Source organism: Triticum urartu, chromosome 4A (assembly GCF_056163025.1).
Source record: "Triticum urartu cultivar PI428250 chromosome 4A, HENAU_Tu73, whole genome shotgun sequence".
Classification (NCBI taxonomy): Eukaryota; Viridiplantae; Streptophyta; class Magnoliopsida; order Poales; family Poaceae; genus Triticum; species Triticum urartu.
Window position 1 is genome coordinate 51,651,018 of NC_141876.1, and position 27,854 is coordinate 51,678,871.

Below are 27,854 nucleotides of genomic sequence, written 5' to 3' on the forward strand. Positions count from 1 at the left end.
TTATGATCCAACTTATCTATGAATAATATTTGAATCTTCTCTGAATTCTTTTATGTATGATTGAGTTATCTTTGCAAGTCTCTTCGAATTATCCGTTTGGTTTGGCCAACTAGATTGGTAGTTCTTGCAATGGGAGAAGTGCTTAGCTTTGGGTTCAATCTTGCGGTGTCCTTACTCAGTGACAGAAAGAGTTGCAAGGCACGTATTGTATTGTTGCCATCGAGGATAACAAGATGGGGTATTTACCATATTGCATGAATTTATTCCTCTACATCATGCCATCTTCCTTAAGGCATTACTCTATTTTTAACTTAATACTCTAGATGCATGCTGGATAGCGGTCGATGAGTGGAGTAATAGTAGTAGATGCAGGCAGGAGTCGGTCTACTTGTCACGGACGTGATGCCTATATACACGATCATACCTAGATAACCTCATAACTATGCTCAATTCTATCAATTGCTCAACAGTAATTTGTTCACCCACCGTAGAATATCTATGCTCTTGAGAGAAGCCACTAGTGAAACCTATGGCCCCCGGGTCTATTCTCATCATATCAATGTCCATTACTTTATTTTACTTGTTTTGCTTTTACTTTTCACTTTGCATCTTTATACCAAAAATACCAAAAATATTATCTCTACCAGATCTCACTCTCGTAAGTGACCGTGAAGGGATTGACAATCCCTAAGCGTTGGTTGCGAGTTGCTGCCGTTTTGTGCAGGTACGAGGGACTTGCGCGTGACCTCCTACTGGATTGATACCTTGGTTCTCAAAAACTGAGGAAAATACTTACGCTACTGTGCTGCATCACCCCCTCCTCTTTGGGGAAAACCAACGCTAGCTCGAGACATAGCAAGAAGGATTTCTGGCGCTGTTGCCGGGGAGGCCTACGCCAAGTCATGTCAAGATTTACTCTCTCGTCAACGAGCCATTTCTGGCGCCGTTGCCGGGGAGGCCTACGCCAAGTCAAGTCAAGATTTACTCTCCCGTCAACGAGCCATTTCTGGCGCCGTTGCCGGGGAAGCCTACGCAAAAGTCAACATACCAAGTACCCATCACAATCTCTATCTCTTGCATTACATTATTTGCCATTTGCCTCTCGTTTTCCTCTCCCCCACTTCACCCTTACCGTTTTATTCGCCCTCTCTTTCCCAATCTCCTCCTCTTTTTCCCTTTGCCTTTTGTTTGCTCGTGTGTTAGTTTGCTTACCTGTCGCTATGTCGAATTCCTTATCCGCTCCTATGTCTCCCGAGTTTGAAGTTCTTCACTTCAAGCAACGGCAAGGAGAAAACTTAAAAGATGCTTGGTATAGGATGATGGAATCTTATCGTAAGTGCACCCTAGAGGTGAAATTTAGAATTCTTCTTTGCAATTTTTATGTTGGGTTAAACATGACGCATAGACAACTCTTGGATTGCATGGCCAAGGGAAATTTCATTAATATTGATCCCGGTATTGCGCATGAGATTATAGAGGGAATAGTGGGAACACCACCCCAAAAGGGAGGATCTCATCCTACCCAGGAAGAAACCCAAGTGTTTGAGAAGATTTGCGAAGTAACAAAGATTTTACAAAAGTCTCTTGAGCCTCTTAAAAATATTAGCGGAAATCTTAACCATATGAATATGTTGATTACTCTTTGCAATAAATGGTTGGATTCTTTAGATCTAAAAATTTCCGAGTATGAAGGGAAGAGGGAAGAACCCCCCGGATTCGAGCATGACTCCGCTACAAAGTTGAAAATTAAATATGGCAATACCTAGATCTATCCTTGCTTTTATGCCTAGCTAGGGGCGTTAAACGATAGCGCTTGTTGGGAGGCAACCCAATTTTATTTTGTGTTTTTTGTTTTTGGTTCTGTTTAGGAATAAATAATCCATCTATATTCTGTTTAGATGTGGTTGTATCTTTTAATTAGTGTTTGTGCCAAGTTAAACCTATTAGATCTTCTTGGAAGATAGTTATTTGATCTTGCTGTAATTTCCAGAATCTTTGCGCTCAGTGCCCGAATTGTCAAAAATCACCAGAACTTGATAAAATAGTGATTCCAATTGCTGCTGATCAATAAACAAATTGACCAGGTCGTCTAATTTTGGTAGAATTTTTTGGGTTTCATAAGTTTGCGTTAGTAACAGATTACTACAGACTGTTCTGTTTTTGACAGATTCTGTTTTGCGTGTGTTGTTTGCTTATTTTGATGAATCTATGGCTAGTAAAATAGTTTATAAACCATAGAGAAGTTGGAATACAGTAGGTTTAACACCAATACAAATAAAGAACAAGTTCACTACAGTATCTTAAAGTAGTCTTTTGTTTTCTTTCTCTAACGGAGCTCACGAGATTTCTATTGAGTTTTGTGTTGTGAAGTTTTCAAGTTTTGTGTGAATTCTTTTGATGGATTATGGAACAAGGAGTGGCAAGAGCCTAATCTTGGGGATGCCCATGGAACCCCCAAGATAATCCAAGGACACCAAAAAGTCAAAGCTTGGGGATGCCCCGGAAGGCATCCCCTCTTTCGTCCACTTCCATCGGTAATTTACTTGGAGCTATATTTTTATTCACCACATGATATGTGTTTTGCTTGGAGCGTCTTGTATTATTTGTGTCTTTGCTTTTTAGTCTACCACAATCATCCTTGATGTACACACCTTTTGAGAGAGCCATGTATGAATTGAAATTTGTTAGAATACTCTATGTGCTTCACTTATATCTTTTGAGCTTGATAGTTTACTCTATGTGCTTCACTTATATTTTTTTGAGCGTGATAATTTTTGCTCTAGTGCTTCACTTAGATCTTTTAGAGCACGGTGGTGGTTTGTTTTAAAGAAACTTGATCTCTCATGCTTCACTTAGATTATTTTGAGAGTCGTTAATAGCATGGTAATTTGCTTAATGTTAATATACTTGGTATTCAAGATATGTGAAACTTTCTTTTTAGTGGGTTGAATACTAAGATAAGTTTGGTGCTTGATATTTTTTTTGAGATATGGAGGTGATAATATCATAGTCGTGCTAGTTGAGTAGTTGTGAATTTGATAAATACTTGTGTTGAAGTTAGCAATTCCCGTAGCATGCACGTATGGTTAAAGTTGTGTAACAAATTTGAAGCATGAAGTGTATCTGGCTTGTGCATCCTTATGAGTGGCAGTCGGGGACGAGCGATGGTATTTTCCTACCAATCTATCCCCCTAGGAGCATGCGCGTAGTACTTGATTTTTGATGACTTCTAAATTTTTGCAATAAGTATATGAGTTCTTTTGACTAATGTTGAGTCCATGGATTATACGCACTTTTACCTTTCCGCCATTTGCTAGCCTCTTCGGTACCGTGCATTGCCCTTTCTCACATTGAGAGTTGGTGCAAACTTCGTCGGTGCATCCAAACCCCGTGATATGATATGCTCTTTCACACATAAACCTCCCTATATCTTCCTCAAAACAGCCACCATACCTACCTATCATGGCATTTCCATAGCCATTCCGAGATATATTGCCATGCAACTTCCACCATCATCATCATTATCATCATGACATGCTTTACTTTTGTCATATTGCCATTGCATGATCTTGTAGTTGACATCGTATTTGTGGCAAAGCCACCATACATTATTTTTCATACATGTCACTCTTGATTCATTGCACCATCCCGGTACACCGCCGGAGGCATTCATATAGAGTCATATCTTATTCTAGTATCGAGTTGTAATCATTATGTTGTAATCAATAGAAGTGTGATGATCATCATTATTAGAGCATTGCCCAATCAAAAAAAAGAGAAAGGCCAAAAAGAAAAAAAAGAAAGGCCCAAAAAAAAGAGAAAATAAAAAGGGCAATGCTACTATCTCTTTTTCCACACTTGTGCTTCAAAGTAGCACCTTGTTCTTCATGTAGTGAGTCTCATATATTGTGCTTCAAAGTAGCACCATGATTTTCATATAGTGAGTCTCATAAGTTGTCTTGTTCATACTAGTGGGAATTTTTCATTATAGAACTTAGCTTGTATATTCCAACGATGGGCTTCCTCAAAATGCCCTAGGTCTTCATGAGCAAGAAAGTTGGATGCACACCCACTAGTTTTCTTTTGTTGAGCATTGTTAGCTCTAGTGCATCCGTTGCATGGCAATCCCTACTCCTTGCATTAACATCAATTGATGGGCATCTCCATAGCTCATTGATTAGCCTCGTTGATGTGAGACTTTCTCCTTTTTTGTCTTCTCCACACAATCCCCATCATCATATTCTATACCACCCATAGTGCTATGTCCATGGCTCGCGCTCATGTATTGTGTGAAGGTTGAAAAAGTTTGAGATTATTTGAGTATGAAACAATTGCTTGGCTTGTCATCGGGGGTATAGAAGTTAGGAACATCTTTGTGTGACAAAAATGAAGCATAGCCTAACTATATGATTTTGTAGGGATGAACTTCCTTTGGCCATGTTATTTTGAGATGACATAATTGTTTGATTAGTATGCTTGAAGTATTATCATTTTTATGTCAATATGAACTTTTGTCTTGAACCTTTCGGATCTGAATATTCATACCATGATTAAGAAGATTTACATTGAAATTATGCCAAAGTATCACTCCGCATCAAAAATTCTCTTTTTATCATTTACCTACTCGAGGACGAGCAGGAATTAAGCTTGGGGATGCCTCATACGTCTCCAACATATCTATAATTTTTGATTGCTCCATGCTACTTTATCTACTGTTTTGGACTATATTGGGCTTTATTTTCCACTTTTATATTATTTTTGGGACTAACCTATTAACCGGAGGCCCAGCCCAGAATTGCTGTTTTTTGCCTATTTCAGTATTTCGAGGAAACAGAATATCAAACGGAGTCCAAACGGAATGAAACCTTCGGGAACGTGATCTTCTCACCGAACGTGATCCAGGAGACTTGGACCCTACTCCAAGAAGTTTCCGGGGAGGTCACGAGGGTGGAGGGCGCGCCCCCTGGGCGCGCCCCCTGCCTCGTGGGCCCCTCGGAGCTCCACCGACGTGCTCCTTCCTCCTATATATACCTACGTACCCCCATTAGACCAGGGACGGAGCCAAAATACTAATTCCACCGCCGCAACTTCCTGTATCCACGAGATCCCATCTTGGGGCCTGTTCCGGAGCTCCGCCGGAGAGGGCATCCATGACGGAGGGCTTCTACATCAACACCATAGCCGTTCCGAAGAAGTGTGAGTAGTTTACTTCAGATCTTCGGGTCCATAGCTAGTAGCTAGATGGCTTCTTCTCTCTTTTTGGATCTCAATACAATGTTCTCCCCCTCTCTCGTGGAGATCTATTCGATGTAATCTTCTTTTTGTGGTGTGTTTGTTGAGACCGATGAATTGTGGGTTTATGATCCAACTTATCTATGAATAATATTTGAATCTTCTCTGAATTCTTTTATGTATGATTGAGTTATCTTTGCAAGTCTCTTCGAATTATCCGTTTGGTTTGGCCAACTAGATTGGTAGTTCTTGCAATGGGAGAAGTGCTTAGCTTTGGGTTCAATCTTGCGGTGTCCTTACTCAGTGACAGAAAGAGTTGCAAGGCACGTATTGTATTGTTGCGATCGAGGATAACAAGATGGGGTATTTATCATATTGCATGAATTTATTCCTCTACATCATGTCATCTTGCTTAAGGCGTTACTCTGTTTTTAACTTAATACTCTAGATGCATGCTGGATAGCGTTCGATGAGTGGAGTAATAGTAGTAGCTGCAGGCAGGAGTCGCTCTACTTGTCACGGACGTGATGCCTATATACACGATCATACCTAGATAACCTCATAACTATGCTCAATTCTATCAATTGCTCAACAGTAATTTGTTCACCCACCGTAGAATATCTATGCTCTTGAGAGAAGCCACTAGTGAAACCTATGGCCCCCGGGTCTATTCTCATCATATCAATGTCCATTACTTTATTTTACTTGTTTTGCTTTTACTTTTCACTTTGCATCTTTATACCAAAAATACCAAAAAATATTATCTCTACCAGATCTCACTCTCGTAAGTGACCGTGAAGGGATTGACAATCCCTAAGCGTTGGTTGCGAGTTGCTACCGTTTTGTGCAGGTACGAGGGACTTGCGTGTGACCTGCTACTGGATTGATACCTTGGTTCTCAAAAACTGAGGGAAATACTTACGCTACTGTGCTGCATCACCCCCTCCTCTTCGGGGAAAACCAATGCTAGCTCGAGACATAGCAAGAAGGATTTCTGGCGCCGTTGCCGGGGAGGCCTACGCCAAGTCAAGTCAAGATTTACTCTCCCGTCAACGAGCCATTTCTGGCGCCGTTGCCGGGGAGGCCTACGCCAAGTCAAGTCAAGATTTACTCTCCCGTCAACGAGCCATTTCTGGCGCCGTTGCCGGGAAAGCCTACGCAAAAGTCAACATACCAAGTACCCATCACAATCTCTATCTCTCGCATTACATTATTTGCCATTTGCCTCTCGTTTTCCTCTCCCCCACTTCACCCTTACCGTTTTATTCGCCCTCTCTTTCCCAATCTCCTCCTCTTTTTCCCTTTGCCTTTTGTTTGCTCGTGTGTTAGTTTGCTTACCTGTCGCTATGTCGAATTCCTTATCCGCTCCTATGTCTCCCGAGTTTGAAGTTCTTCACTTCAAGCAACGGCAAGGAGAAAACTTAAAAGATGCTTGGTATAGGATGATGGAATCTTATCGTAAGTGCACCCTAGAGGTGAAATTTAGAATTCTTCTTCGCAATTTTTATGTTGGGTTAAACATGACGCATAGACAACTCTTGGATTGCATGGCCAAGGGAAATTTCATTAATATTGATCCCGGTATTGCGCATGAGATTATAGAGAGAATAGTGGGAACACCACCCCAAAAGGGAGGATCTCATCCTACCCAGGAAGAAACCCAAGTGTTTGAGAAGATTTGCGAAGTAACAAAGATTTTACAAAAGTCTCTTGAGCCTCTTAAAAATATTAGCGGAAATCTTAACCGTATGAATATGTTGATTACTCTTTGCAATAAACGGTTGGATTCTTTAGATCTAAAAATTTCCGAGTATGAAGGGAAGAGGGAAGAACCCCCCGGATTCGAGCATGACTCCGCTAAAAAGTTGAAAAATCAAAGATGGCAATACCTAGATCTATCCTTGCTTTTATGCCTAGCTAGGGGCGTTAAACGATAGCGCTTGTTGGGAGGCAACCCAATTTTATTTTGTGTTTTTTGTTTTTGGTTCTGTTTAGAAATAAATAATCCATCTATATTCTGTTTAGATGTGGTTTTATCTTTAGTTAGTGTTTGTGCCAAGTTAAACCTATTAGATCTTCTTGGAAGATAGTTATTTGATCTTGCTGTAATTTCCAGAATCTTTGCGCTCAGTGCCCGAATTGTCAAAAATCACCAGAACGTGATAAAATAGTGATTCCAATTTCTGCTGATCAATAAACAAATTTACCAGGTCGTCTAATTTTGGTAGAATTTTTTGGGTTTCAGAAGTTTGCGTTAGTAACAGATTACTACAGACTGTTCTGTTTTTGACAGATTCTGTTTTGCGTGTGTTGTTTGCTTATTTTGATGAATCTATGGCTAGTAAAATAGTTTATAAACCATAGAGAAGTTGGAATACAGTAGGTTTAACACCAATACAAATAAATAACAAGTTCACTACAGTACCTTAAAGTAGTCTTTTGTTTTCTTTCTCTAACGGAGCTCACGAGATTTCTATTGAGTTTTGTGTTGTGAAGTTTTCAAGTTTTGGGTGAATTCTTTTGATGGATTATGGAACAAGGAGTGGCAAGAGCCTAAGCTTGGGGATGCCCATGGCACCCCCAAGATAATCCAAGGACACCAAAAAGTCAAAGCTTGGGGATGCCCCGGAAGGCATCCCCTCTTTCGTCCACTTCCATCGGTAATTTACTTGGAGCTATATTTTTATTCACCACATGCTATGTGTTTTGCTTGGAGCGTCTTGTATTATTTGTGTCTTTGCTTTTTAGTCTACCACAATCATCCTTGCTGTACACACCTTTTGAGAGAGCCATGTATGAATTGGAATTTGTTAGAATACTCTATGTGCTTCACTTATATCTTTTGAGCTTGATAGTTTACTCTATGTGCTTCACTTATATTTTTTTGTGCGTGATAATTTTTGCTCTAGTGCTTCACTTAGATATTTTAGAGCACGGTGGTGATTTGTTTTAAAGAAACTTGATCTCTCATGCTTCACTTAGATTATTTTGAGAGTCGTTAATAGCATGGTAATTTGCTTAGTGTTAATATACTTGGTATTCAAGATATGTGAAACTTTCTTTTTAGTGGGTTGAATACTAAGATAAGTTTGATTCTTGATAATTGTTTTGAGATATGGAGGTGATAATATCATAGTCGTGCTAGTTGAGTAGTTGTGAATTTGAGAAATACTTGTGTTGAAGTTAGCAAGTCCCGTAGCATGCACGTATGGTTAAAGTTGTGTAACAAATTTGAAGCATGAAGTGTACCTGGCTTGTGCATCCTTATGAGTGGCGGTCGGGGACGAGCGATGGTCTTTTCCTACCAATCTATCCCCCTAGGAGCATGCGTGTAGTACTTGATTTTTGATGACTTCTAAATTTTTGCAATAAGTATATGAGTTCTTTTGACTAATGTTGAGTCCATGGATTATACACACTTTTACCTTTCCGCCATTTGCTAGCCTCTTCGGTACCGTGCATTGCCCTTTCTCACATTGAGAGTTGGTGCAAACTTCGCCGGTGCATCCAAACCCCGTGATATGATACGCTCTTTCACACATAAACCTCCCTATATCTTCCTCAAAACAGCCACCATACCTACCTATCATGGCATTTCCATAGCCATTCCGAGATATATTGCCATGCAACTTCCATCATCATCATCATCATCATCATCATCATGACATGCTTTACTTTTGTCATATTGCCATTGCATGATCTTGTAGTTGACATCGTATTTGTGGCAAAGCCACCATGCATTATTTTTCATACATGTCACTCTTGATTCATTGCACCATCCCGGTACACCGCTGGAGGCATTCATATAGAGTCATATCTTGTTCTAGTATCGAGTTGTAATCATTATGTTGTAATCAATAGAAGTGTGATGATCATCATTATTAGAGCATTGCCCAATCAAAAAAACGAGAAAGGCCAAAAAGAAAAAAAGAAAGGCCCAAAAAAAAGAGAAAATAAAAAGGGCAATGCTACTATCTCTTTTTCCACACTTGTGCTTCAAAGTAGCACCTTCTTCATGTAGTGAGTCTCATATATTGTGCTTCAAAGTAGCACCATGATTTTCATATAGTGAGTCTCATAAGTTGTCTTGTTCATACTAGTGGGAATTTTTCATTATAGAACTTAGCTTGTATATTCCAACGATGGGCTTCCTCAAAATGCCCTAGGTCTTCATGAGCAAGAAAGTTGGATGCACACCCACTAGTTTTCTTTTGTTGAGCATTGTTAGCTCTAGTGCATCCGTTGCATGGCAATCCCTACTCCTTTCATTAACATCAATTGATGGGCATCTCCATAGCTCATTGATTAGCCTCGTTGATGTGAGACTTTCTACTTTTTTGTCTTCTCCACACAATCCCCATCATCATATTCTATACCACCCATAGTGCTATGTCCATGGCTCGCGCTCATGTATTGCGTGAAGGTTGAAAAAGTTTGAGATTATTTGAGTATGAAACAATTGCTTGGCTTGTCATCGGGGGTATAGAAGTTGGGAACATCTTTGTGTGACGAAAATGAAGCATAGCCTAACTATATGATTTTGTAGGGATGAACTTCCTTTGGCCATGTTATTTTGAGATGACATAATTGTTTGATTAGTATGCTTGAAGTATTATCATTTTTTATGTCAATATGAACTTTTGTCTTGAACCTTTCGGATCTGAATATTCATACCATGATTAAGAAGATTTACATTGAAATTATGTCAAAGTATCACTCCGCATCAAAAAATCTCTTTTTATCATTTACCTACTCGAGGACGAGCAGGAATTAAGCTTGGGGATGCCTGATACGTCTCCAACGTATCTATAATTTTTGATTGCTCCATGCTACTTTATCTACTGTTTTGGACTATATTGGGCTTTATTTTCCACTTTTATATTATTTTTGGGACTAACCTATTAACCGGAGGCCCAGCCCAGAATTGCTGTTTTTGCCTATTTCAGTATTTCGAGGAAACAGAATATCAAACGGAGTCCAAATGGAATGAAACCTTCGGGAACGTGATCTTCTCACCGAACGTGATCCAGGAGACTTGGACCCTACTCCAAGAAGTTTCCGGGGAGGTCACGAGGGTGGAGGGCGCGCCCCCTTGGGCGCGCCCCCTGCCTCGTGGGCCCCTCGGAGCTCCACCGACGTGCTCCTTCCTCCTATATATACCTACGTACCCCCATTAGACCAGGGATGGAGCCAAAAACCTAATTCCACCGCGGCAACTTCCTGTATCCACGAGATCCCATCTTGGGGCCTGTTCCGGAGCTCCGCCGGAGAGGGCATCCATCATGGAGGGCTTCTACATCAACACCATAGCCCTTCCGAAGAAGTGTGAGTAGTTTACTTCAGACCTTCGGGTCCATAGCTAGTAGCTAGATGGCTTCTTCTCTCTTTTTGGATCTCAATACAATGTTCTCCCCCTCTCTCGTGGAGATCTATTCGATGTAATCTTCTTTTTGCGGTGTGTTTGTTGAGACCGATGAATTGTGGGTTTATGATCCAACTTATCCATGAATAATATTTGAATCTTCTCTGAATTCTTTTATGTATGATTGAGTTATCTTTGCAAGTCTCTTCGAATTATCCGTTTGGTTTGGCCAACTAGATTGGTAGTTCTTGAAATGGGAGAAGTGCTTAGCTTTGGGTTCAATCTTGCGGTGTCCTTACTCAGTGACAGAAAGAGTTGCAAGGCACGTATTGTATTGTTGCGATCGAGGATAACAAGATGGGGTATTTATCATATTGCATGAATTTATTCCTCTACATCATGTCATCTTGCTTAAGGCGTTACTCTGTTTTTAACTTAATACTCTAGATGCATGCTGGATAGCGTTCGATGAGTGGAGTAATAGTAGTAGCTGCAGGCAGGAGTCGCTCTACTTGTCACGGACGTGATGCCTATATACACGATCATACCTAGATAACCTCATAACTATGCTCAATTCTATCAATTGCTCAACAGTAATTTGTTCACCCACCGTAGAATATCTATGCTCTTGAGAGAAGCCCTAGTGAAACCTATGGCCCCCGGGTCTATTCTCATCATACCAATCTCCATTACTTTATTTTACTTGTTTTGCTTTTACTTTTCACTTTGCATCTTTATACCAAAAATACCAAAAATATTATCTCTACCAGATCTCACTCTCGTAAGTGACCGTGAAGGGATTGACAATCCCTAAGCGTTGGTTGCGAGTTGCTACCGTTTTGTGCAGGTACGAGGGACTTGCGCGTGACCTCCTACTGGATTGATACCTTTGTTCTCAAAAACTGAGGGAAATACTTACGCTACTGTGCTGCATCACCCCCTCCTCTTCGGGGAAAACCAACGCTAGCTCGAGATGTAGCAAGAAGGATTTCTGGCGCCGTTGCTGGGGAGGCCTACGCCAAGTCAAGTCAAGATTTACTCTCCCGTCAACGAGCCATTTCTGGCGCCGTTGCTGGGGAGGCCTACGCAAAAGTCAACATACCAAGTACCCATCACAATCTCTATCTCTCGCATTACATTATTTGCTCTTTGCCTCTCGTTTTCCTCTCCCCCACTTCACCCTTACCATTTTATTCACCCTCTCTTTCCCAATCTCGTCCTCCTTTTCCCTTTGCCTTTTGTTTGCTCGTGTGTTAGTTTGCTTACCTGTCGCTATGTCGAATTCCTTATCCGCTCCTATGTCTCCCGAGTTTGAAGTTCTTCACTTCAAGCAACGGCAAGGAGAAAACTTAAAAGATGCTTGGTATAGGATGATGGAATCTTATCGTAAGTGCACCCTAGAGGTGAAATTTAGAATTCTTCTTCGCAATTTTTATGTTGGGTTAAACATGACGCATAGACAACTCTTGGATTGCATGGCCAAGGGAAATTTCATTAATATTGATCCCGGTATTGCGCATGAGATTATAGAGAGAATAGTGGGAACACCACCCCAAAAGGGAGGATCTCATCCTACCCAGGAAGAAACCCAAGTGTTTGAGAAGATTTGCGAAGTAACAAAGATTTTACAAAAGTCTCTTGAGCCTCTTAAAAATATTAGCGGAAATCTTAACCGTATGAATATGTTGATTACTCTTTGCAATAAACGGTTGGATTCTTTAGATCTAAAAATTTCCGAGTATGAAGGGAAGAGGGAAGAACCCCCCGGATTCGAGCATGACTCCGCTAAAAAGCTGAAAATTAAAGATGGCAATACCTAGATCTATTCTTGCTTTTATGCCTAGCTAGGGGCGTTAAACGATAGCGCTTGTTGGGAGGCAACCCAATTTTATTTTGTGTTTTTTGTTTTTGGTTCTGTTTAGGAATAAATAATCCATCTATATTCTGTTTATATGTGGTTGTATCTTTTAATTAGTGTTTGTGCCAAGTTAAACCTATTAGATCTTCTTGGAAGATAGTTATTTGATCTTGCTGTAATTTCCAGAATCTTTGCGCTCAGTGCCCGAATTTTCAAAAATCACCAGAACGTGATAAAATAGTGATTCCAATTGCTGCTGATCAATAAACAAATTGACCAGGTCTTCTAATTTTGGTAGAATTTTTTGGGTTTCAGAAGTTTGCGTTAGTAACAGATTACTACAGACTGTTCTGTTTTTGACAGATTCTGTTTTGCGTGTGTTGTTTGCTTATTTTGATGAATCTATGGCTAGTAAAATAGTTTATAAACCATAGAGAAGTTGGAATACAGTAGGTTTAACACCAATACAAATAAAGAACAAGTTCACTACAGTACCTTAAAGTAGTCTTTTGTTTTCTTTCTCTAACGGAGCTCACGAGATTTCTATTGAGTTTTGTGTTGTGAAGTTTTCAAGTTTTGGGTGAATTCTTTTGATGGATTATGGAACAAGGAGTGGAAAGAGCCTAAGCTTGGGGATGCCCATGGCACCCCCAAGATAATCCAAGGACACCAAAAAGTCAAAGCTTGGGGATGCCCCGGAAGGCATCCCCTCTTTCGTCCACTTCCATCGGTAATTTACTTGGAGCTATATTTTTATTCACCACATTATATGTGTTTTGCTTGGAGCGTCTTGTATTATTTGTGTCTTTGCTTTTTAGTCTACCACAATCATCCTTGCTGTACACACCTTTTGAGAGAGCCATGTATTAATTGAAATTTGTTAGAATACTCTATGTGCTTCACTTATATCTTTTGAGCTTGATAGTTTACTCTATGTGCTTCACTTATATTTTTTTGAGCGTGATAATTTTTGCTCTAGTGCTTCACTTAGATCTTTTAGAGCATGGTGGTGGTTTGTTTTAAAGAAACTTGATCTCTCATGCTTCACTTAGATTATTTTGAGAGTCGTTAATAGCATGGTAATTTGCTTAATGTCAATATACTTGGTATTCAAGATATGTGAAACTTTCTTTTTAGTGGGTTGAATACTAAGATAAGTTTGATGCTTGATAGTTGTTTTGAGATATGGAGGTGATAATATCATAGTCGTGCTAGTTGAGTAGTTGTGAATTTGAGAAATACTTGTGTTGAAGTTAGCAAGTCCCGTAGCATGCACGTATGGTTAAAGTTGTGTAACAAATTTGAAGCATGAAGTGTACCTGGCTTGTGCATCCTTATGAGTGGCGGTCGGGGACGAGCAATGGTCTTTTCCTACCAATCTATCCCCCTAGGAGCATGCGCGTAGTACTTGATTTTTGATGACTTCTAAATTTTTGCAAGTCTCTTGGAATTATCTGTTTGGTTTGGCCAACTAGATTGGTAGTTCTTGCCATGGGAGAAGTGCTTAGCTTTGGGTTCGATCTTGCGGTGTCCTTTCCCAGTGACAGAAGGGGCAGCAAGGCACGTATTGCATCGTTGCCATCGAGGATAACAAGATGGGGTTTATTTCATATTGCATGAATTTATCTCTCTACATCATGTCATCTTGCTTAAGGCGTTACTCTGTTTTTAACTTAATACTCTAGATGCATGTTGGATAGTGGTCGATGAATGGAGTAATAGTAGTAGATGCAGGCAGGAGTCGGTCTACTTGTCACGGACGTGATGCCTATATACATGATCATACCTAGATAACCTCATAACTATGCTCAATTCTATCAATTGCTCAACAGTAATTTGTTCACCCACCGTAGAATATCTATGCTCTTGAGAGAGCCCACTAGTGAAACCTATGGCCCTCGGGTCTATTCTCATCATATCAATCTCCATTACTTTATTTTACTTGTTTTGCTTTTACTTTTCAGTTTGCATCTTTATACCAAAAATACCAAAAATATTATCTCTACCAGATCTCACTCTCGTAAGTGACCGTGAAGGGATTGACAATCCCTAAGCGTTGGTTGCGAGTTGCTACCGTTTTGTGTAGGTACGAGGGACTTGCGCGTGACCTCCTACTGGATTGATACCTTGGTTCTCAAAAACTGAGGGAAATACTTACGCTTCTGTGCTACATCATCCCTCCTCTTCGGGGAAAACCAACGCTAGCTCGAGACGTAGCATGCCGCCATGGAGGCCATGGACCAGAGGGTAAACCCTTCTCCCATCTAGGGAGAAGGTCAAGGAAGAAGAAGAAGAAGAATAAGAAGAAGAAGAAGAAGGGGGGCTCTCTCCCCCTCTCTCCCGGTGGCGCCGGAACGCCGCCGGGGCCATCATCGTGTGACGACGATCTACGCCAACACCTCTGTCATCTTCACCAACATCTTCATCACCTTCCCCCATCTATCTACAGCGGTCCACTCTCCCGAAACCAGTTGTACCCTCTACTTGAATATGGTGCTTTATGCTTCATATTATTATCCAATGATGTATTGCTATCCTATGATGTCTGAGTAGATTTTCGTTGTCCTATTGGTAATTGGTGAATTGCTATGATTGGTTTTAATTTGCTTGTGGTTATGTTGTTTTCCTTTGGTGCCCATCACTCATGGATCACACCATAGGGTTAGTTGTATGTTGATAGGACTATGTATTGGAGGGCAAGAGTGACCGAAGCTTCAACCTAGAATAGAAATTGATGCATATGGGATTGAAGGGGGACCAATATATATTAATGCTATGGTTGGGTTTTACCTTAATGAACGTTAGTAGTTGCGGATGCTTGCTAATAGTTCCAATCATAAGTGCATAGAATTCCAAGTCAGGTATGACATGCTAGCAGTGGCCTCTCCCAGATAAAACTTGCTATCGATCTAGTAACGTAGTCAATTGCTTAGGGACAATTTCGCAACTTCTACCACCACTTTTCACACTCGCTATACTAACTTTATTGATTCTTTACCTAAAACAGCCCCTAGTTTTTATTTACGTGCTCTTTATATTCTTGCAAACCTATCCCGTTACACCTACAAAGTACTTCTAGTTTTATACTTGTTCTAGGTAAAGCAAACGTCAAGCGTGCGTAGAGTTGTATCGGTGGTCGATAAAACTTGACGGAATATTTGTTCTACCTTTAGCTCCTCATTGGGTTCAACACTCTTACTTATCGAAAGAGGCTACAATTGATCCCCTATACTTGTGGGTTATCAAGAACTTTTTCTGGCGCCGTTGCCGGGGAGTTATAGCGTGGGGTGAATATTCTCATGTGTGTTTGTTTGCTTTATCACTGAGTAGTTTTTATTTTGTGCTCTTGTTTTCTATCTTTAGTTATGGATAGGAAATGCAAAATACCAAAAAAATTAGTTGTACCTACTACACCAATGGTTGAAGAACCACTCAAAATCTATCACACTCCTGAAGCTTTTTACTTGGATCATCTTCGATCCCTATGTGCTCGTGCTGAAACCCCAACTAGCTTAGTTGAGGGAAAATCTTTAGATGAGAATGCTCGTTATGTGCGACACCGCTTATCTCAAAAAGGGAAACTTTTACTGGATCAAATTCATCGTTTGCAGTGCTATGCTTGGAATTTATGTGAAATATATGATTGTACTTGTTGTTCTAAAGACCCTAAGAAACACCTTCCTTACCAATGTGGGTTTAGTGATAATGGAATTGTATCTTCGTATACTAAGGGTGTTTATAATTACTATGATGTTCAACAAATTGAAGAATTTGTTGCTTTTAGGGGTACTTGTGAAATTGCTTCTTTTATTGAAGAGTGTGATACTACTCTCTACAAATCTAAAAATTTGGCCATACTTAAATATTGCTATGATAATTATGCTTCTAATCATTATACTAAACCATATATTGAGGACTCCTCCGCTGTCCAAGAAGAGATTAATATTTTGCAGGAGTCTATGGAAGAAGAAATTAATGACATTGTGAGCTCATTGGATGAAAAAGACGAGGAGGAGAGCGAAGAACAAAAGGAGGAAGAGCGGATTGATCACCCGTTCCCACCATCTAATGAGAGTAACTCTTTATCCATACATTGTTTAATTTCCCTTTTAATTTACCGAAGGATGAATGCTATGATGATTGTTATGATCCCGTTGATTCTTTTGAAATATCCCTTTTTAATGATGCTTGCTATGCTTGTGGCCAAGATGCCAACATGAATTATGCTTATGGATATGAACTTGCTATAGTTCCTTATGTTAAACATGAAATTGTTGCTATTGCACCCACGCATGATAGTCCTATTATCCTTTTGAATTCTCCCGATTACACTATATTGGAGAAGTTTGCCCTTATTAAGGATTGTATTGATGGGTTGCGTTTCACTACTACACATGATGATTTTGATAGATATAATATGCATGTGCTTGCTGCTCCTACTTGCAATTATTATGAGAGAGGAACTACATCTCCGCCTCTCCATGTTTCCAATATGATAAAATTGCAAGAAACTGTTTATACTATGCATTAGCCTTTACTATGTGTGCATGAATTGTTCTTTTATGACATGCCGATGCATAGGAAGAGAGTTAGACTTCATCATTACATGTATATGTTACTTTGTGCTCACTACTAAATCATAAATCATTGTTAATTAAAATTGGCGTTGATATACCTTGGGATCTGGGTGGATCCATTACTTGAGCACTATATGCCTAGCTTAATGGCTTTAAAGGAAGCGCTGCCAGGGAGACAACCCAGAAGTTATAGAGACTCATTTATTTCTGTTGTGTGCTTTTATAAAGTACAAATCCATTGTATCATAAAAATAATGTGCCAAGATTTGCCTTTAGGATGTTTACATTGCTTGTTCGTTCGTGCTTTGCAAAACAGAAACTTTGGCTGTAGTGCGCGATTTTACATTTTTACTGGAACGTCAAATGGTTCTAAAACTTTTTGCACTGTCTTTCTATACAAATTGTTGTTTTTGGAATTTTTGGAGTACCAGAAGTATGGTGGATGCTCAGATTACTACAAACTGTCCTGTTTAAGACATATTTTGTTTTTGATGCATTGTTTGCTTGTTTTGATGAAACTATCAATTTCTATCAGTGGATTAAGCCATGAAAAAGTAATATTATAGTAGCTACAGTGAAAAAAAAATATTAATTGGTTTGCAACAATACTTAGAGTAGTGATTTGCTTTATTATACTAACGGATCTTACCGAGCTTTCTGTTGAGTTTTGTCACTTTGTGTGGATGAAGTGATCAAAGATCGAGGAGGTCTCGATATGAGGAGAAGGAGGAGAGGCAAGAGCTCAAGCTTGGGGATGCCCAAGGCACCCGAAGTAAATATTTAAGGAGACTCAAGCGTCTAAGCTTGGGGATGCCTCGAAAGGCACCCCATCTTTCTTCAACAAGTATCGGTATGTTTTCTGATTCGTTTCGTTCATGCGATATGTGCAAATCTTGGAGCGTATTTTGCATTTAGTTTTCACTTTTGTTTGATGCACCATGCTGGTATGAGATAGTCCATGGTTGATTTATAGAATGATCTTTGCACTTTACTTATATCTTTTGAGTATGGCTTTATAGAACGCTTCATGTGCTTCACTTATATCTTTTGAAGTTTGGATTGCCTGTTTCCCTACACATAGAAAACCGCCATTTGTAGAATGCTCTTTTGCTTCACTTATATCTGTTAGAGCATGGGCATATATTTTGTAGAAAGAATTAAACTCTCTTTCTTCACTTATATATATTTAGAGAGATGACATGAATTGGTCATTCACATGGTTAGTCATTAAATCCTACATAAAACTTGTGGATCACTGAATATGATATGTTTGATTCCTTGCAATAGTTTTGCGATATAAAGATGGTGATATTAGGGTCATTCTAGTGTGTAGTTGTGGATTGTAGATATACTTGTGTTGAAGTTTGTGATTCCCGTAGCATGCACGTATGGTGAACCGTTATGTAACAAAGTTGGAGCATGAGGTATTTATTGATTGTCTTCCTTATGAGTGGCGGTCGGGGACGATGATGGCCTTTTCCTACCAATCTACCCCCCTAGGAGCATGCGTGTAGTACTTTGTTTTGATGACTAATAGATTTTTGCAATAAGTATGTGAGTTCTTTATGACTAATGTTGAGTCCATGGATTATACGCACTCTCACCCTTCCATCATTGGTAGCCTCTTCGGTACCGTGCATTGCCCTTTCTCACCTCGAGAGTCGGGGAAAACTTCGCCGGTGCATCCAAACCCCGTGATATGATACGCTCTATCACACATAAGCCTCCTTATATCTTTCTCAAAACAGCCACCATACCTACCTATCATGGCATTTCCATAGCCATTCCGAGATATATTGCCATGCAACTTCCATCATCATCATATACATGACTTGAGCATTTATTGTCATATTGCTTTGCATGATCGTAAGATAGCTAGCATGATGTTTTCATGGCTTGTCCGTTTTTTGATTTCATTGCTACTCTAGATCATTGCATATCCCGGTACACCGCCGGAGGCATTCATATAGAGTCATATTTTTGTTCTAGTATCGAGTTGTAAGTAAATAAAAGTGTGACGATCATCATTATTAGAGCATTGTCCCATGTGAGGAAAGGATGATGGAAGCTATGATTCCCTCACAAGTTGGGATGAGTCTCCGGACTTTACAAAAATAAAATAAAAGAGGCCAAAGAAGCCCACAAAAAAAAGAGGCCAAAGAAGCCCACCAAAAAACAAAAAAAAACAAAAAAATGAGAGAAAAGAGAGAAGGGACAATGTTACTATCCTTTTACCACACTTGTGCTTCAAAGTAGCACCATGTTCTTCATAGAGAGAGTCTCCTACATTGTCACTTTCATATGCTAGTGGGAATTTTCATTATAGAACTTGGATTGTATATTTCGATGATGGGCTTCCTCAAATGCCCGAGGTCTTCATGAGCAAGCAAGTTGGATGCACACCCACTTAGTTTTCAGTTTGAGCTTTCATGCACATATAGCTCTAGTGCGTCCGTTGCATGGCAATCCCTACTCCTCACATTGACATCAATTGACGGGCATCTCCATAGCCCGTTGATTAGCCGCATTGATATGAGACTTTCTCCCTTTTTTGTCTTCTCCACACAACCTCCATCATCATATTCTATTCCACCTATAGTGCTATATCCATGGCTCACGCTCATGTATTGCATGAAAGTTGAGAAGGTTTGAGAACATCAAAAGTATGAAACAATTGCTTGGCTTGTCATCAGGGTTGTGCATGATTTGAATATTTTGTGTGACGAAGATGGAGCATAGCCAGACCATATGATTTTGTAGGGATAACTTTCTTTGGCCGTGTTATTTTGAAAAGACATGATTGCTTTATTAGTATGCTTGAAGTATTATTGTCTTAATGTCAAATGATAGACTATTGATTTGAATCACTTGTGTCTTAATATTCATGCCATGATTAGATTACATGATCAAGATTATGCTAGGTAGCATTCCACATCAAAAATTATCTTTTCTATCATTTACCTACTCGAGGACAAGTAATAATTAAGCTTGGGGATGCTGATATGTCTCCATCGTATCTATAATTTTTGATTGTTCCATGCCAATATTATACAACTATACTTTTGGCAACTTTTTATACTATTTTTGGGACTAACATATTGATCCAGTGCCCAGTGCCAGTTCCTGTTTGTTGCATGTTTTTTTGTTTTGCAGAAAATCCATATCAAACGGAGTCCAAACGGGATAAAAACTTATGGAGATTTTTTTGGAATATATGTGATTTTTGGGAAGAAGAATCAACGCGAGACGATGCCCGAGGGGGTCACGAGGCAGGGGGGCGCCCCTGACCCTCGTGGCCACCCCATAAGGCGGCTGGTGCCCTTCTTTCTCCACAAGAAAGCCAATATCCGGATACAAATCGTGTTAAAATTTCAGCCCAATCGAAGTTACGGATCTCCGGGAATATAAGAAACGGTGAAAGGCCAGAATCTGGAATGCAGAAACAGAGAGAGACAGAGAGACATATCCAATCTCGGAGGGGCTCTCGCCCCTCCGCCGCCATGGAGGCCATGGACCAGAGGGTAAACCCTTCTCCCATCTAGGGAGAAGGTCAAGGAAGAAGAAGAAGAAGGGGGGCTCTCTCCCCCTCTTTCCCGATGGCGCCAGAATGTCGCGGGGGCCATCATCATGACGACGATCTACACCAACACCTCCGTCATCTTCACCAACATCTTCATCACCTTCCCCCATCTATCTACAGTGGTCCACTCCCCCGAAAACCGCTGTACCCTCTACTTGAATATGGTGCTTTATGCTTCATATTATTATCCAATGATGTGTTTCCATCCTATGATGTCTGAGTAGATTTTCGTTGTCCTATCGGTAATTGGTGAATTGCTATGATTGGTTTAATTTGCTTGTGGTTATGTTGCTTTCCTTTGGTGTCCATCATATGAGCGCGCGCATGGATCACACCATAGGGTTAGTTGTATGTTGATAGGACTATGTATTGGAGGGCAAGAGTGACAGAAGCTTCAACCTAGCATAGAAATTGATGCATACGGGATTGAAGGGGGACTGAGGGAGTCCTGGATTAGGGGGTCTCCGGATAGCCGGACTATTTCCATTGGCCGGACTGTTAGACTATGAAGATACAAGATTGTAGACTTCATCTCGTGTCCGGATGGGACTCTACTTGGTGTGGAAGGCAAGCTAGGTAATACGGATATGGATATCTCCTCCTTTGTAACCGACCTTGTGTAACCCTAACCCTCTCCGGTGTCTATATAAACCGAAGGGTTTTAGTCCGTAGGACAACAACCACAACATACAATCATACCATAGGCTAGCTTCTAGGGTTTAGCCTCTCTGATCTCGTGGTAGATCTACTCTTGTACTACCCATATCATCAATATTAATCAAGCAGGACGTAGGGTTTTACCTCCATCAAGAGGGCCCGAACCTGGGTAAAACATTGTTTCCCCTGCCTCCTATTACCATCCGGCCTAGACGCACAGTTCGGGACCCCCTACCCGAGATCCACCGGTTTTGACACCGACATTGGTGCTTTCATTGAGAGTTCCTCTATGTCGTCACCTTTAGGCCCGATGGCTCCTCCGATCATCAACAACGATGCGGTCCAGGGTGAGACCTTTCTCCCCGGACAGATCTTCGTGTTCGGTGGCTTTGCACTGCAGGCTAATTTGCTTGGCCATCTGGAGCAGATTGAAAGATACGCCCCTGACCATCAGGTCAGATTTGGAAGTTTGAACTACACGGCCGACATCCGCGGAGACTTGATCTTCGACGGATTCGAGCCACAGCCGGGCACGCCGCACTGTCACGATGGGTATGACCTAGCTCTGCTGCCGAACAGTACCCTAGAGGCCGCGCCCGCATCAGCTCCGACCCTTAGCTCGGAGTCAACTGCGCCAATCGAGGATGGGTGGCTAGACACCGCCTCAGGGGCTGCAGTCTCAATGGCGATCGAGCCGAACACCAGCCTAATCCTCTGCGAAGCCCGTGACTCCAAGGTGCCGGACTCTTTTCCGGACTCCAAACCTTCCGCGCCCTTGCCAATCGAATCCGATTGGGCGCCGATCATGGAATTCACCGCTGCGGATATCTTTCAGCACTCGCCCTTCGGCGACATTCTGAATTCACTAAGGTCTCTCTCTTTGTCAGGAGAGCCCTGGCCGGACTATGGCCTACAGGATTGGAATGCGGACGATGAAGAAATTCGACGCCCACCCACCACCCACTTCGTAGCCACTGTCGATGATTTAACCGACATGCTCGACTTCAACTCCGAAGACATCGACAGTATGGACGACGATGTAGGAGACGAACATGAACCAACGCCTATAGGGCACTGGAAAGCCACCTCGTCATATGACATATACATGGTGGATACACCCAAAGAAGGCAATGGCGATGAGATAGCGGAGGATGACCCCTCCAAGAAGCAACCCAAGCGCCGACGTCAGCGGTGCCGCTCTAAGTACCACCAAAGCAAAAGTGGTGATACCGACACAGGAGATAATAACACTCCGGATAGTGCAGAAGACAACAACAATCCCCTCCAGCAAGATTCAGAGCAGGAGGATGGAGGAGCCAGCTCTCCTGAGAGAGCGGCAGATGGAGAGGAGGACGATGACAATTACATGCCCCCTCCGAAGACGAGGAAAGCCTCGGCGACGATGAATTCACCGTACCAGAGGATCCCGTCAAACAAGAGCGCTTCAAACGCCGGCTTATGGCCACAACAAATAGCCTAAAGAAAAAGCAGCAGCAGCTTCAAGCTGATCAAGATCTGCTAGCTGACAGATGGACTGAAGTCCTCGCGGCCGAGGAATATAAACTCGAGCACCCCTCCAAGAATTACCCAAAGTGCAGGTTACTACCCCGACTGGAGGAAGAAGCGTATGATACAGCTGATCGGCCATCTCGTGGCCGCGATAGAGAGGCATTCCAGCCAAAAACTCAGCCTCCACCCCGACGCCATTCAAATAAAAAGGCATGGGGAGATACGCCAGACCCGCGAGACATATTAGAGGACAAAGCAAAGCATGCAAGATCGATCTACGGATCACGGGGGCGCACCACTCTGTGAGATGATAAACGTCACGCCGGGTACAATAAAAGCAAATCCGGCCGGGCCGAACACAGCGGGCAAGACCCATTCGGGCTGCATCGCGATATAGCCCAATACAGAGGCGCCGCACACCCCTTATGCTTCACAGACGAAGTAATGGATCATCAATTCCCAGAAGGTTTCAAACCTGTAAATATTGAATTATACGACGGCACAGCAGGTCCCGCAGTATGGATCGAGGATTGCCTCCTCCACATCCACATGGCCCGCGGTGATGACTTACACGCCATCAAATACCTCCCACTAAAGCTCAAAGGACCAGCACGGCATTGGCTTAACAGCTTGCCAGCGGACTCCATTAGCTGTTGGGAAGATCTGGAAGCCACATTCCTCGATAACTTTCGGGGCACTTATGTGCGACCACCAGATGTCGATGACTTGAGCCACATAATTCAGCAGCCAGAAGAGTCGGCCAGGCAATTCTGGACTCGGTTCCTTACAAAGAAAAATCAAATCGTCGACTGTCCGGATGCAGAGGCCTTAGCGGCTTTCAAACACAACAACCGAGACGAGTGGCTAGCCCGGCACCTTGGTTAGGAAAAGCCAAAATCTATGGCAGCTCTCACGACGCTCATGACCCGCTTTTGTGCGGGAGAAGACAGCTGGCTGGCTCGCAGTAATAACATATCAAAGAACCATGGTACCTCGGATACCAAGGATGGCAATAGCAGGTCACGTCGCAACAAACATAAGCGCCGCATTAACAGCGAAAATACCGAGGATACGACAGTCAATACCGGATTCAAAGGCTCTAAACCCGGTCAGCGGAAAAAGCCATTCAAACAAAGTACGCCGGATCCGTCCAGCTTGGAACGTATACTCGATCGCTCGTGTCAAATACACGGCACCCCAGACAAGCCAGCCAATCACACCAACAGGGATTGTTGGGTGTTCAAGCAGGCCGGCAAGTTAATTGCCGAAAACAAGGACAAGGGGCCGCATAGCGATGACGAGGAGGAGCCCCGGCAGCCACACACCGGAGGACAGAAGAGGTTTCCCCTGCGAGTGCGGACGGTGAACATGATATACGCAACCCACATCCCCAAGAGGGAGCAGAAGCGTGCGCTCAGGGACGTATATGCGTTGGAGCTAGTCACCCCAAAGTTCAACCCTTGGTCCTCCTGTCCGATCACCTTCGATCGCAGGGACCACCCCACTAGTATCCATCATGGTGGATTCGCCGCACTAGTCCTAGACCCAATCATTGACGGATTTCACCTCACTCGAGTCCTTATGGATGGCGGTAGCAGCCTGAACCTGCTTTATCAGGACACAATGCGCAAAATGGGTATAGACCCCTCAAGGATCAAACCCACAAAAACGACCTTTAAAGGCGTCATTCCAGGTGTGGAGGCCCATTGCACAGGCTCAATTACACTGGAAGTGGTCTTCGGATCCCCGAATAATTTCCGAAGCGAAGAGTTAATCTTCGATATAGTCCCGTTCCGCAGTGGTTATCACGCGCTGCTCGGGCGAAACGCATTTGCTAGATTCAATGCGGTACCGCATTATGCATACCTCAAGCTCAAGATGCCAGGACCTCACGGAGTTATTATAGTCAATGGAAACACAGAGCACTCTCTCCGAATAGAGGAGCACACCATGGCCCTTGCAGTAGAAGCGCAAAGCAGTCTCTCAAGGCAATCAACCAGTTCGACGCTTTAAGGCCCGGACACCTTCAAGCGCGCTCGGATCAATCGGCAAATAGACCACCTAGCGCGATATGAGCTCGCGTAGCAATACGGCGGCCACCCCAATCCCAGCCCAACGGCGAAACTCGTGCCACGCGTACATAATTACGCATTAAAAATACCATGGGCACAGGTGGGGAGGGGGGCACAACTGTGGCACGCCCCAAGACGCGGCTTAAACCACATTAGGGGCTTCCCGTTTGGTTATTTTTCTCTTTTTTCAGGACCTTAATCTCTGGAAACACTGTCCGGCAACACTATTGCCGAACACATGATGCAGCAACCAAGGATGCAGACATCTACGTCATACCACGGAATTCCCTGGTGGATTACAGTAACGAGCGAAATATTCGATTTAATATCATTCCTCAGCTTGCCCTTGGAAGGGACATAGTCCTACTCTTTGCTTATCGCACTATCTGTATCACTCTGCTTTAACGCAATTTTTAGAATAAACAATGCATGACATTACGACTATTATTGCATTCTTGTTATATATATATATATATCTATGTGTTCATTAATGACGCCTTGCAACCGTACACTTTGGTACGGCCAATACACCAGGGGCTTACGTACCCCACAATACGGTGTGAAAAGTCCGAACACTTTCACAAGTGCGGCACCCCGAACTTATAGCATTATATGCATCTGCTCCGAATCATGTCTTTGGTCAAATGTTGGGTTTGCTCGGCTCCTATGTTTTGGTACCTTACATTCTGCTCTATCGGCTAAGGTAGCGCTAGGATAACTACTGCGATTGTGCCCCAGTTCTGCTGGGTTCAGCACCTCAGTAGAGAAAGCTAAAACTGACTTTCATGATAAGGCGAGAGACTGGTCGCTGTTCGGCGAGGTTTTCAAGTCCCTAAAGACTTATGCCGCTTAGAGCGAGGGGCCAGCCCTGTCTGGCTTAATGGCGTGTATCGCGCCCCAAATTCGGCCTTCTGAATACCAGGGGCTTCGCCGAAATTTAAAATTATAGAATTCTATGGCTAAGTGAGAGTGATAAAGCATTATTAGTCCGGTTGCCTTGTTCGCTGTGCTGAGCACCTCCCTCGAAGGACCCAAACACGGGAACAAGAGTGCTCAGGTTTATTCCGAACACCCCAGCACTCGTGGCATGGGGGCAGAAGCTGAGGACTAGCCATCTCTCAGATTGGATAAACAGCCAAACAAAAGGTAATATTTTAAATTCAAACAAGTGTTGCATAGCGCATATGAAACAAGTTTTCATAAATACAGGATAAAACGAGCAAGTCTCACTCAAATATTACATCTTTTGAACACTCGTCCGCTATGAGACGGACACCTGGCAGAACACCCTCGTAGTACATCTCGGGGTGGCGGTGCTCCTTGCCCTCCGGCGGCCCCTCCTTGATCAGCTTCACGGCGTCTAGCTTGACCCACTGCAATTTCACGCGGGCGAAAGCCCGGCGTGCACCTTCAATGCAGACAGGTCGCTTGACGACCTCCAGCCGCGGGCATGCATCCACAAGCAGCCTCACCAGGCCAAAGAAGCTGTTCGGAAGGGCATCGCCAGGCCACATCCGGACTATAAAGCTCTTCATGGCCCGATCGGCCGCCTTATGTAGCTCGACCATCTGCTTCAGCTGGTCACTCATTGGCACCGGGTGTTCGGCCTCAGCATACTGAGACCAGAACAACTTCTCCGTTGAGCTTCCATCCTCGGCCTAGTAAAATTGTGCGGCATCGGACACGCTGCGTGGCAAATCTGCGAATGCTCCTGGAGAGCTCCGGATTCGGGTAAGTAATCGGTAATTTACTTTTACATGCTTGCTTTGCATATAGAAAGCCTTACTCGCCGCTATCTTCTTCATTGCGTCGATCTCCTGGAGGGCCTTTTGGGCTTCGGCCTTGGCACTTTTTGAGCTCTTGAGGGCCGCGGCAAGCTCAGACTCCCGCGTCTTTGAGTCAAGCTCCAATGCCTCGTGCTTCGCCACGAGAGCCTGGAGCTCTTGCTGCACCTCGCCCACCTGAGACTCGTGCTTCTCTCGCTCAGTGCGCTCCTTGGCCGCTTTATCTTCGGCCTTGGTTAGCGCTTGCTTCAGGGTCGCCACCTCGGTCGTGGCCCCTGGCAAATATATGATGATCCTATCATTTTGCAATCGCATCTTCTTTTATATATACATATCTATAGACATGGTATTACTTACCCTTGTTCTCCTCGAGCTGCCTCTTGGCAGGGCCGAGCTCTTTCCTGGACCCCTCGAGGTCCTGCTTCAGCACGGCGACCTCCGCAGTCAGTGCGACGGACGCCAGCAGCGAAGCCTGCATATGCATATTGACATACTTATATTAGACTCCTGCGATATTATTTGATCCTCTGTTCGGCTTTTCTTTATGAACACCGAACAAAGCATCAGGGGCTACTGTCTATGCGGTAATATTTCTACTACATTTTAAAACACTTACCTCAAAGCCTGTTAGAAGGCTGGCACAGGCTTCAGTCAACCCGCTCTTGGTGGACTGAACCTTCTGGACCACTGCACTCATAACAGTACGGTGCTCCTCGTCGATGGAAGTGCTGTGAAGCGCTTCCAGCAGATTGTCCGGCGCCTCTGGATGGACAGAGGTCACCGGCGCAGGCGTCTTACCCCTCTTAGAAGGAGGTTGCCTGCCCAAGCCTGGAACCGCTGGAGGTTCCGGTGCGGTGTTCGGCTGAGGGCCGAACTCGGAGCTCTCAGGGGCCCCGTCCCCTCGGCTCCCGGAGTCCGGAAGGTCGCCTTGAGGCGCCTCCAGGACTGTCTCCCCACAATCCGGTGCCTCTTGAGACAACACCTCGGCGTCGTCGGCAGGATGAGGGGAGGTGGCGGTCGGGACTGGATCGCTATCCATGTCCGACGAGCCCAGGGAGCCGTCCGATGATACATCGATATTGGCTCGTGGCGGCCTGCATAATTATGTTCGGCGTTAGGGAAAGCAGTGCGACAAAGGAATGCTATGAGTTACTCTGGTATCTGAATACTTACGATCTCCCCGAGGGCTTGGCCCTGGGCAACCACTCATCTTCGCCTTCGTC